Here is a 12,980-nt window from a genome sequence, read left to right on the forward strand (position 1 = left end):
GAAGTCATGGAAGAATTCAAATAGCATCTCAAACATTGGTGTTACATTCAGAACAGAATTTCGAATTATTCATGGATGAAGGAGAAGTTATTTCTTGCCAACATTTATAATTCAATTGAGTTGTCATCATATCAGTAATATTCATGTACCGTTGCTTACACTTTATTGTAAATAAATTAATTTCTTAAAATTATTCATGTAAGGACAAGCAGCTTATTCTTCTTAATATTTAACGCTTCATTTAATAAAACCTCATAAGAAGTTTTTCAGATTTAAATTTAATCTGGACTCAACTTTACATGGTAGTAATAAGGTCCTGTCAAGGCTAACAGGCAAGATTTTTTTCTGAACCGTAACATATCAATCAGCCAGCGTTGAATCGAGTTCTCGGACTAGGTTTAAACTAATTTATTATAAATATTTTTTTTTGCAATGATTTAAAAACTCATTTAGTAGAGGTTCAACCAAAGCAATCTGATTGTGGTAAATATTTTAATTATAGCATGAACTAGTAAATATATGGCGTGCTTCATGCGCGCTTTTTGAATAAAAATTTGATTTTTTTTCAAATTTTGAATAAAAAAAAATAAATAAAAAATAACTTTCCACTGGGAGGTTAATCATTTGTTTTAAAAAGATTTTTTTAAAAAATGTTTATATATTTGGTACTTATTTTGATTATTAATTATTAATTGCTAATAGTAAGAATAAATAGAAATAAAAAGAGTAAATGTCATTTTTATTTCATTTTTTATTATACTAAAAACTAACTAAACTTATCTCGACTCAATAAATTTTGCTCGCGTTTAGAGAGCCAATCAAATTTATTATAAAAATGACATAAATGATGTCAAGTTCAACCAATCAAACTAAAGCAGTTGATTTTTCTTTGTGTTATGAACTTTAGTGTAATATATTTAAAATAAATATATTAATATATTAATATATTTCTTAATTTAATTTCTTTACTGATATTTTAGAAACTCACGAAGTTATGAATCACAATATAAACAAATCACTTCAAAATTCAGGAACGTTTCGGTTACGTTTGGTCGCGCCAAAAATATATTTCATCATGGCTTTTCATCATGGCGTCGTGATCAATTCCAAGAAGACGCTGTACTACCATGTTTAAAGATATATCTTTAAACATGGTAGTACAGCGTCTTCTTGGAATAGATCACGACACCATGATGAAAAGCGTTCGGAAATTTACGAACTTATACGAAAAGTGACGATGGATCGTAGTGCCCAAGGTGAGATAGATTTTTTGAAGAAACTCTAGGTTGTAAAAGGATTTATAATCCTATATAATAGAATCGATAATCCAGTAGGTTCATATACTTCATTTTTATTTCTGAAACCCTAAAAACATGTGAACGGAATTACCTTCATATTTCCATCATTTTTGCATCAACCGATGATTTCATTTTGTGACAGAAATAATGTGTTAAAAATAATATACAAAATGAATTCATTAGATGATCACAATTATCCAATAAAAATCAGTATCATATTTACATTATGCGATACCTTAAATATCATTGAATTTTAGTGAGTATTAGAAGTACTGTAAATTGATGTAAAAATGGAGAAAACACTTGTCATTTTCTATGAGATCTATAAATATTGATCTCATGATAATTCAGAAATTGTACTTCTAATTTCCATCAATAATTTTATGAAAATTGAGGAAGTACAAATTTAAACACATATTCATAAATTTTATTATTTTCACATCCTGGTTTTCATGGTTGTCTATCGAGGTTGTGTTAAGGACTAATAGGAAATTTTTATGGTTTTTCCTAAAAACAAAATATTTGTTTGAGGAACGATAATTCCCTTTCACTAAAATATTTCTCATAAATGTTAGTACAGTGTAAATTCCCTGTATTAATACTTAAGGGATTGAATATTCTCTTTTGTCATGTGGAAAGTGAAATAGAAGCAGCCAAATTTTAACAATTCATGTTTGGGTAATTTATGATACAGGTACATAAAAGATTATAACATAGTTTTTGCTGATTTTAAGTATATACAAAATTCAAACATATTTCTCTGGTTATTTAATAAACAGATTAAAAAAAATGAAAATAAATATAAATCAATTTCATGCTTGAAGACGGACAGTAGAGTAGGGTGAGCTACGAGAAAACGAATGTAGATACAATTAATGGGAGAATTTACACAAGTTTGAGATAGTTGCGGAAATCATCCTGTGTGAGTTGTGAAGTGGTCTATTCGTTTGTTAAGTCTGGAGCCTCATTTCTGTATATTAACTAAGGAGTATTCGAACAACATTTCCACTCTTAGTTCGTGGTTTAAAGTTTAAGTTACACAACTAAACGTTGAATGGAACTGGCCTCATGTTAATATCATCATTTGTTCTAGAGATACATGAAAATTAATAACGAACATGCATACACTCATGCGTACATGTGCACGAAGAGAAGTTTTTCACTCAATGTAAGTGCAAAAAGTGAGAAGTCCACGTTTTGAAGTTTAGATATAAAAATATTTCTATTCGCTAGAAAATTTTAAGTTTTTGTAAGTAAACTTGAGACTTAAAAGGTGTCTTAGTAAAATAATTACTTAGGATGACTCAAAAATTTCTTATAGTCCAGTCAAATGAGGGAAATGGGATAATTTTGGTTTGCTGCGGCCAAATTAATGATTTATAGATGACTGGATCGGAAATTTCGCGAGAAACACAATGGTGTAGGTTAAAATTGTTTGGCACGCATAGGGGGGGAGTAAATCGCGAAAAACTGCCCCCCCTCGCGAATTTCTCGATTTCTATGATAGATATGAAAAAATGTTTTAAACAAAAGTTGTTCAGAATTCAATTTTAATAAAAAAAGTACTAAACACTTTTTTTCATATCTTTGATAGATAAAAAGTTATTCGCGACTGAAGCTTCACTATTGACAAAAGCTTCAGTCGCGTCTAAAAAAATTAATAAAAAATATTTAATATTTGAAATATTACTTTTTGGCGATTGATTTTGAAAAATGAGATATTAATTTACATTTTTAGAGAAAAATTTTTTTTTTTTAATAATTTCTTCATTATTTTTATTAACAATTAATTATTTAAATCATTCCCATTTTTGTTCAAATGCACCGATCAGCCCGATTTTGGGCTCAAAATGTGCAGAATTAAAAATGGAATATTTCATCTATGCAAAGTTTTTCATTATTTTGCACTTGTTCAATGTTATACAGGTATAAACATTTGGGCCCCCGAGAGCATTTTCCCTCTTCTGCCGCCGTTGGGTGCGACAGAGAGCGATATATATCTCTCTGCTTCACTCGCACTCACACAAAACTTCTGCGCATGCGCCGAGTATGGTAAAACATGAGTGCGAGTGAAATGCTCAATCCAACCGTAAGTGTGACAAAGACACTATACGGTGAGTGAAGAGGGGATGTTTTGGGCACATGCTGGTTGCTTCAAAAGTCTTTCCGAGCTCGAAATGTATTCGCGCGAGAATTTTTCTAAGTTCTACGCGCTTTAAATGTTAGGAAATTTTTTTAAATTTTAGGCCCAATAATCATATATATTAATCGATAGAGAATTAAATTTCCTGTCGATCTAGCTACACTTTTTTGGGCACTCTTTTCCGATTTTTTTTGTCAAAAAAAAATTAAAAAATTATTAAAACATGAAAAATTATAATTATAATCAAATAAATAAAGATTATAAAAATAATCAAAAAAAAAAATTATGGGGAAGAGAAAAAATTTATATCTCCCACATAATTACCTTAATAAATCTGAAAATATACAAACATGTTCTTGACATATCTGAGAACATGTATGTACATTTTTTGATTGATAGATTTAAAATAATTTGTTTATATTTTACTGCATGTTTTTACAAATTGAGAAAAATAAGGAAAGACTGTATTATTTTTATAATCTTCATTTATATATATATGATTATTGGGCCTAAAATTTAAAAAAATTTCCTAACATTTAAAACGCGTAGAACTTAGAAAAATTCTCGCGCGAATACATTTCGAGCTCGGAAAGACTTTTGAAGCAACCAGCATGTGCCCAAAACATCCCCTCTTCACTCACCGTATAGTGTCTTTGTCACACTTACGGTTGGATTGAGCATTTCACTCGCACTCATGTTTTACCATACTCGGCGCATGCGCAGAAGTTTTGTGTGAGTGCGAGTGAAGCAGAGAGATATATATCGCTCTCTGTCGCACCCAACGGCGGCAGAAGAGGGAAAATGCTCTCGGGGGCCCAAATGTTTATACCTGTATAACATTGAACAAGTGCAAAATAATGAAAAACTTTGCATAGATGAAATATTCCATTTTTAATTCTGCACATTTTGAGCCCAAAATCGGGCTGATCGGTGCATTTGAACAAAAATGGGAATGATTTAAATAATTAATTGTTAATAAAAATAATGAAGAAATTATTAAAAAAAAAAAATTTTTCTCTAAAAATGTAAATTAATATCTCATTTTTCAAAATCAATCGCCAAAAAGTAATATTTCAAATATTAAATATTTTTTATTAATTTTTTTAGACGCGACTGAAGCTTTTGTCAATAGTGAAGCTTCAGTCGCGAATAACTTTTTATCTATCAAAGATATGAAAAAAAGTGTTTAGTACTTTTTTTATTAAAATTGAATTCTGAACAACTTTTGTTTAAAACATTTTTTCATATCTATCATAGAAATCGAGAAATTCGCGAGGGGGGGCAGTTTTTCGCGATTTACTCCCCCCCTATGCGTGCCAAACAATTTTAACCTACACCATTGTGTTTCTCGCGAAATTTCCGATCCAGTCATCTATAAATCATTAATTTGGCCGCAGCAAACCAAAATTATCCCATTTCCCTCATTTGACTGGACTATTACGACAACCCGAAATTCACTGTTGAAAAGAAATATTTTCACTTCTAAATTTCGAAGCGTGCACTTGTCACTTTTTGTCTTTACATTTAGTGAAAAAATTCTCTCTATGTGCACACACGGGCATCCTCTGAAAAACTATAGCATTCGATTTAGTGAGCTTCGAATGTCAAGGTATGTTAAAATTTAAAATTTTAAAAATCAGACCAATTAGGATAATTCCCTACTGGAAAGTTAACAAAAATGATAATTCATCAATCACATTTTAGTGATTTCTGAAAAAAGTAACGATAAAAATCTCGAGTTTTGTTCGAACACTCCTCAACTCCAATACCATAAAGTCATGCATTGATGAAAGGATGTTATAATAGTTAAGAAGATTGATTAAATATTGAATAATATTCCGTTACTATAGTTATAACTATTGGTTTTTTTATAATTAATATATTTCTTAAATTACAAAAAATTTATTAATAGTTACAGAAATCGTTTCAATTAAAATACCACTTTTCAAAAATGCAATGTATGTTTTATTCGAATGATGATTGTTGATGTACAATTGGATATTCTGCAAGAATACATGATGATTAGGAAAGAATAATAGTACATGAAATAATCTTGACTTCGTACGAAAGAAATCGATATTCGATTCTTGTCTTGTAATTTTAACAAGAATTCAATTTTTTAACTGCACCTGAACAGAAGCCCAAGCTTCTGACCAGAATTCAAATTAACTTTCCTGGTATACAGAAAAAAAAAATAATCATAACTTGGGAGCCTTTACTGCAATGAGAAAATTTTTTTTTACATTTTACTGAGCGGCCGAATAAATTTTACTGGGGCATTCCAGTGATGCGGGACGACATGCACGCACGTAGTAAAATTTACCGGGCCACCCACTAAAAATTCTTAGGTAAAAACATTTTTCCGGCCTTAGACATTTTACTGGGTAACTGGATGAATTTTTACTACGTTTTACAGTAAATTCTACCCAACTTTTGAGTAAAAATTCAGTGAAAATCTCAGCAACATTTACTATGCTTGTTAGTAAATTTTACTGTATTTCTTAGTGAATTTTATAAAGTTTTAAAAAATTTATAAATAAATAAAAACGAAGAAATATTTCTATTCATCAATGGCATTGACAATTTGACAAAATATATAGGGGAATACAGAGCAAGACGGCTTTTTCAATTTTTGGAAACTTGGTGAGGCTGAAGCTGTTAATACGAAAGTTAACATTCAAATTAAATTATTATGTGTATAAGTTATTTAAAAATTCAAAAAGCCGTCTTGCACTGTATTCCTCGACTATGACTATTAAACTAACGACAGTTTTATAAGTTGTTGACGTTGCTTGACGATTAGAATGTTTATAGCAACAAGGGGAGAGTTTGTTTATCTCCAATTTTTGACTGAGACTTGAGTTGACTGTTATGTACCAGAGTACACAACATTTTTGTTAAAATAAAATATATTAAATTTAAAAAGGAAAAAGAAACAGTAAGCAGAGGAAAGTCAGGTAAAGAAAAATCAATGAGTGAAGTCAGACTTGAAGGCACCAAGGGGAAACTCAAGGACGCTAGGTGGACAGACAGGTGAAGGAAAGAAGAGAAAGCGGGTGTAAAGGCAGTTCAAGAGGCCCGCACGTGGATAGCCTGACTGAAGGAAATTTGGATATTCAAATCTACCGGATTGGCAGAAAGAGCAATAAAGCTACCACCTCCAGCTTTTCAGAGGGGTTGGAACCCTGGATAAATAGTCCAGGTTTTCCCAAGGAACTTCACTCTCTTCCAAATTTTTACTGGGCACGGTGCAAATCCGAACTCAGCTTGATATAATTTTTCAAACTCAGAATACTTTTGAACTAATTCTTGATTCAACTCTAAAATTCAAAGATAAATTTTTGGGCTTGAAATATACTCATCTGAGATTAAATAATCCTACGTGGATTTTCTCTTAAACAAATTGCATATTTAAATTCTTTTATTTTAATTTATTTATCTCTTAACAAAAATTATTAAAATAAAAATCGGGAGTGTAAGAAGAAGGAAGATCAGTCAACTAGAAGGCTTCAATGAAGATTTCCAACGAGCCAACGACAACCTTTCACCAAGACAGCCATAAAACCATAAAATCATCTCAACTACGCCGAAAGACGCCGCACCAACGCCGAGAGCCGAGAATCGAAGCGTCAACCAAACCAAGCAACTGCAGCCTTTCACGCGTATACAACCTTCTGCTACCTAGCTACCTGTTTAGCCAAGCTGTAAAACAATTTAGTGAGTAAAAAGATGACAGAAATTAAATAAAGAATTGACTATCATAAGAACAAATCTCTATCTTTCTTTGAGAAAACTAAATGCACCAGTGTGGTTTGTAAAGCACTAAGAACCTTTCCTATTTCTTTAATTCTCCATCTAAAGTATATTCTGCGTGGTCTCCGCACCCATGGTGAGTAGAGGACGATTGGGTCTTGACTCGAAAAAGAGACTATTCTGTTACTGAGACGTAACACAAATAAAATTTGGTGTCAGAAGTGGGATATTAAAAGAGAAAAGCCCTGATGGAGATTAAAGAAATAAACTTGTAAATAACTTTCTTATGTGCATTTCCGTTTAAACTCTTTCCAATCGCGATTTGCGTTATAATATTTTTCGTAGAAAGAAATTAAAAATTCGTAGAAAAAAAAAAAAGGTTAAACCTGATCTACTGAGGACTATTTTTGTTGAAAATTATATAATAATTTTTAGACGTATGCAAAACATAAACGCGTCAAAACAGAGGCTGTCATAAATATAGTGTAAAATTTTTTATTCATTATATATAAAAAAGGGAGCTCTGAGAGATTAACTGAAAGTATGAGCAAAATAGTAAATTCAATTTTACCTTCCCTTTTATAGAAATTACTGCAACAAAGACGATTTTGAGTTGAAAATTAAAATTGTAGAATCAAGTTGTAAAAATAAAAAAGAATAAATAGTATTTGTTATAAGGAATATATGTAAAAAAAATAATAATAATATAAAGAAGTGTATTGAGGAGTAAATAGTAAAAGTTTTTTTTTTATTAAATTGTACTAATGTTAAGAATAGGGAAAAGCAACAATACTGAAATTACATATTTTTTTTTATTTCTTTCAATAGTAAAACTTTTTTTTGGATAAAGTTTTTTTTGTGTGACTTTAACGTTGATAACCTGGCCAGTTAGAAGCGTGGAACACAAATTAATTTATTCAAAATTATTTTGTTAGCATCGAAAATTGTGAAAATCATTACGAAAAAAATTGTAGTAGCAGTGAGTATCATAAGACTCATTTTAGAGTATATTATTGTTATGGCAATTTTTGGTTAGAGCTTTGTCAAATCGCTTGTAAAAAAAAAAAGGGGGAAGATAAAAGGAAGTTTTTTCGAGTAGAATAGAATACCTGCAATGGTCAGTCATAAAAGTAGTTTTTTTTGGAGAGTATTAGTAAAAGCAAGTAAAACTGCTCAGTTTTGATGAAATTTGAAAAGAAAAATCATTAATCGAGATTCATTAAGTTAAAAGGAAAAATTGCGTCATGGACTTCACGGGGATGAGTCACAGTTGAGTCACAAAATTAATTTAGAAACCTCTAAAATTTTTTTATTACCGTAATAAAAAGTGTGAGTCAAACAGGTTGATTAAAAATTCCTTTTTAAAGAAAATTTTTTTTTTATTAAATTGAAAAGCATAATAAAAAAAAGGGGAAACATATTTGAAAGAGGGAGACAAGTCGCAAAATAGGAAATAAATTTCTTTTTTTTAAATATATAAAAAAGGAAGTGACTCAGAACAGTAGTTTTTGTTAATTAATTTCACTTAAAATAATAAATTAATTTTTAGGGAAAAATGAGTTCATCCTAAAATTTTTTTTTTATTATTATTATCCAATTACTTAATAAATAATTTAATGAGAGTGTTTTCACTAATAATTTTTTTTTGAAATAAAGATAATAGTATAAGGTGATTTAATAATGAAATTACTAAAAGATCATTACTATTGAATATTTGATACTAGCTTTTATTTTACCTTTTGAATTAAATAAGTGAATAAAATATTTTAACAGTAAATAAGATTTAACAGTAGATAATTCGCGAGTGAATATTAAGGGGTAAAATTTTTTTTTTGAGATAGACTCACACTTAGATCTTTTGGGAACGCATTACATAGAAAGAAAATTTCATTAAAAGTCCTATTAAAATATGATCAAATGCCGGACAGAATTCCTCGCACTCCAGTTGAAACAAGAAATAGTGAAGGAGCAGGAGTAGCAAGATCAGGTTTAATTCCGCGAAGTTTAGAGCGTGAGTTTGAACAAATTGCGCGGGCCGATCGCGAAGGAACTGAGTTGGAACAAGAGAGATTAAAAAGCGAACAAGGAAGCATAGAAGGAGGAGAAAGAAGCCAGATAGGGGAGGATTTAAGAGAGGAAAATAACGGTGGACAAGAGATAATAAATAGAAATCTAACAAGAATGGCGGTTAATGACCAGGGACTTGCTGTTTCAATTAAATACGCGTTAGAAGCAGTGCCAGTCTTTGATGGAAATACTACGCATGTTAGTCATTTTATAGAAGGATGTCAGGAGGCCAAAAGAATGGTGCCACCAGCAAACGAACGTTGGCTAGTGCAGGTGCTAAGAAATAAACTTAGAGGGGAAGCGCGGCGGTGTATTCAAGGAACTGATTTTGAAAATGTAGAGGATCTAATTAAATTTTTGAAGAAGATGTTTATGCCAACCAAAACACTATTTGAATTGCAAGGAGAGCTGGGAAGAGTAGTGCAAAGAGACAACGAAGGAGTCTTGACATATGCGAATCGTGTAAAAGATCTCAGTAACAAGATTAAGGAGATGTATAGGGTTAACGCTGGAGGACAAGCCATAAATGCGGCCACAGCTGAGAGTTTAGAAAGAGAATTTGTTAAATGTTTTATTAAAGGATTAAAATCGCCATATGAGCAGCGGGTTCCGCGAGACAAGAATTTAGCGGAGACAATAGATTTCGCGATAGCTACTGAGAAAGAGTTGAGAGCCATAGAGAGTTTAAGAGATAATAATCAAGCTGAGAATAATAATAGAGATAGAAGAGAGTACAGGAAAAATTATAATAGAGTAAATATGATTCAATCGAATCCAATAGTTTGTCAGCTATGTAACAAGAAAGGACATGAAGCGTCGAAATGTTATAGCTTAAATAGAGGACAGGGCCCGTCCCAAGGCAAACTAATTAACGGAAAGACCACAGAGGGAAACAGTTATGGAAGACAGAATTTATATTGTGAAAATTGTAAAATGACCGGTCATACAATAAATTATTGTAAAAAGTGAGGACGAAGTAATTATCGAAATTTTAATGAAAGTATAAATGACAGGAGGATGCAGCAAGCTCCTCATAATTTTAATCCATATGGAAATTCTAATGAAAATAGAGGCCCAGGGGGTACTCAGAGTTTTAATAGAGGCCCGGGAGGCACTCAAAATTATAATAGAGGCCCAGGGGGTACTCAGAATATTAATAGAGGCCAAGGAGGCACTCAAAATTTTAATAGAGGAGGAGGTAATGGCGCCCAAAATCAGGGAAACGGCCAGCCCCTCCCGCATTATGGCGCAGCGCGGGACACGGGGCGAATTGCGCGCCCGGTCTTGCATATTCAGGAATCGGAAGAGAGTCAGACACCGGCCCAGGATTGTCTAGAAAAATATATACTCTGTGGCCACAGTTAAATTAAACTGTGAATATATAGCGCCGACAATAATAATTGATGCAAAAGAATTTATTCGCCCGGTGGAAATTATGATAGACACGGGTTGTGAGATTAATTTGATGAAAAGAAATTTAATTAGAGACGAAGTATATGTCGATAAAGAAAAATTTTTAAGTTAAAAGGGATTACGCCAAGTTTGGTAGACACAATAGGAGAGATAATATCTATCCTTGAGGGATTTTCAGTAAATTTTCAGTTGGTACCTGACAATTTTCCAATAGCTAGAGATGGAATTTTAGGGTCCGACTTTTTAGGGAGAAACAACATTGATGTTATGTACTCAAAGGCATGTTTAAGGTGGGATGATGGTTATTTACCTTTTCTGCGTGAAGAAACAATGATAATACCAGCAAGAATACAGCATGGGTTTTATGTTCGAGTGACAAACCCGGAAGTTAAAATTGGATATGTTAAGAAGCTAGAGGTCAAGCCAGGGGTTTATTTAGGAGAAGCAGTAGTCACAAATCGAGAAGGAAAGGGGTACATGTATATCTACAATACGAGAGATCAGGATGTAGAGGTGGCGGTACCAGCTATCGAGCTAGAAGAAATCTCACAGTACAGAAGAGAGGATGATGAAGAAGAAATGAATGCAAATGTAGCAGTAATTAGTGTACAGCAAGAGGAAAGAGTTGAAAAGATTCTAGAGCTGATGCAGTTGAAGGATTTGAATGAGGAGGAAATAGACAGTATCAGGGAACATTTGGAGAGACATTCTGACAGATATTATCTACCTGGGGATAAAATAGGGTGTACTGATGTTTTGGAACATAAAATCCCAACGACAGATGATATACCTATCAACACGAAGCAGTACCGTTATCCTCCACTGTTGAAGGATGAAATAAATAGACAGGTAGATGACCTTTTGAAGAATGACATTGTACAACCATCTCATTCACCGTATAACACTCCTTTATGGATAGTACCGAAGAAGCCTGATGCACAAGGGAATAAACGTTGGCGCATGGTCTTAGACTTTAGAGCATTGAATGAAAAAACAGTGGGAGACGCCTTCCTAATCCCACAAATATGTGATATTCTAGACCAAGTAGGAAAGGCACAGTATTTTTCAATTTTTGATTTAGCAGCAGGTTTTCATCAAATTAAAGTACATGAAAAGGATAGGCACAAAACTGCATTTTCTACGGCTTTAGGACATTTTGAATTTAGAAGAATGCATTTTGGATTAAAAACAGCAACAGCAACGTTTCAACGATTGATGCACAGTGTTTTAAGTGGACTGATTGGTATAGTAGCAATTGTGTATGTAGATGACATAATTGTTTTTGCAGAAAGTTTAGAGGAACATATGATAAAGCTCGATAGACTAATGAGTAGGTTGAGAGCTGCAAATTTAAAATTGCAACCAGAAAAATGTGAGTTATTGAGGAGAGAGGTTGCATATCTGGGACACATTATCAGTGCGAAAGGGGTACGACCAGATCCAAATAAAATAATAGCGGTGAAAAATTTTCCCGTGCCAAAGAACATTAAAAACATCAGGCAATTTTTAGGACTAGCTGGCTATTACAGGAGATTTATTCATAAGTTTTCTGATATAGCTAAGCCACTAACTAATTTGTTAAAGAAAAATTTACCGTTCGAATGGAAGCAAGAACAACAAGAGGCATTTGAAAGGTTAAGAGATGAGCTGTGCAAGGAGCCAGTGTTACAATATCCTGACATGACTATACCATTCATAGTAACAACAGATGCATCTGGCTATGCCATAGCAGGTATACTGAGTCAAGGACCTCTAGGGAAAGACCGTCCTGTTGCATATACGTCCAGAATATTGAATGAAAATAAAAAAAAAGTATAGTACTTATGAGAAGGAAGCTCTAGCAATTTTGCATTCAGTGCAACAATTCAGACCATATTTATATGGTAAGAAATTTACACTAGTCACAGATCACAAACCCTTGGTGTGGATGCAAACTGCCAAGGATCCAACTTCGCGATTAACGCGATGGCGACTAAAACTTGAAGAATATGAATTTACTGTAGTCTATAAAGCTGGCAAGACAAATATCAACGCAGATGCACTTTCTAGGAATCCACCTCAAACCGATATGGAAGTTGATAGTAACCAGGCTAAGCAGGTTATGATGTTAACGAGATCTAAAGCTGCAGCAGAATTAAAATCAAAATCTACAGATCAAGTTAACAAGACTCAACCAACTGAGGATATGGAATTAGGAGGAAGACGAAAGGTTTCTCAGAAGAGAAAAATCGCCAGTCGTGATGAAGGGACACAGCCTCCCAGTGCTAATCCAGACCCGAAGAATAAATCTAAAGCTCATAGCTCTG

The sequence above is a fragment of the Chelonus insularis genome, unplaced genomic scaffold (genome assembly GCF_013357705.1).
Source record: "Chelonus insularis isolate UGA/USDA-ARS -01 unplaced genomic scaffold, ASM1335770v1 contig_35_pilon, whole genome shotgun sequence".
Classification (NCBI taxonomy): domain Eukaryota; kingdom Metazoa; phylum Arthropoda; class Insecta; order Hymenoptera; family Braconidae; genus Chelonus; species Chelonus insularis.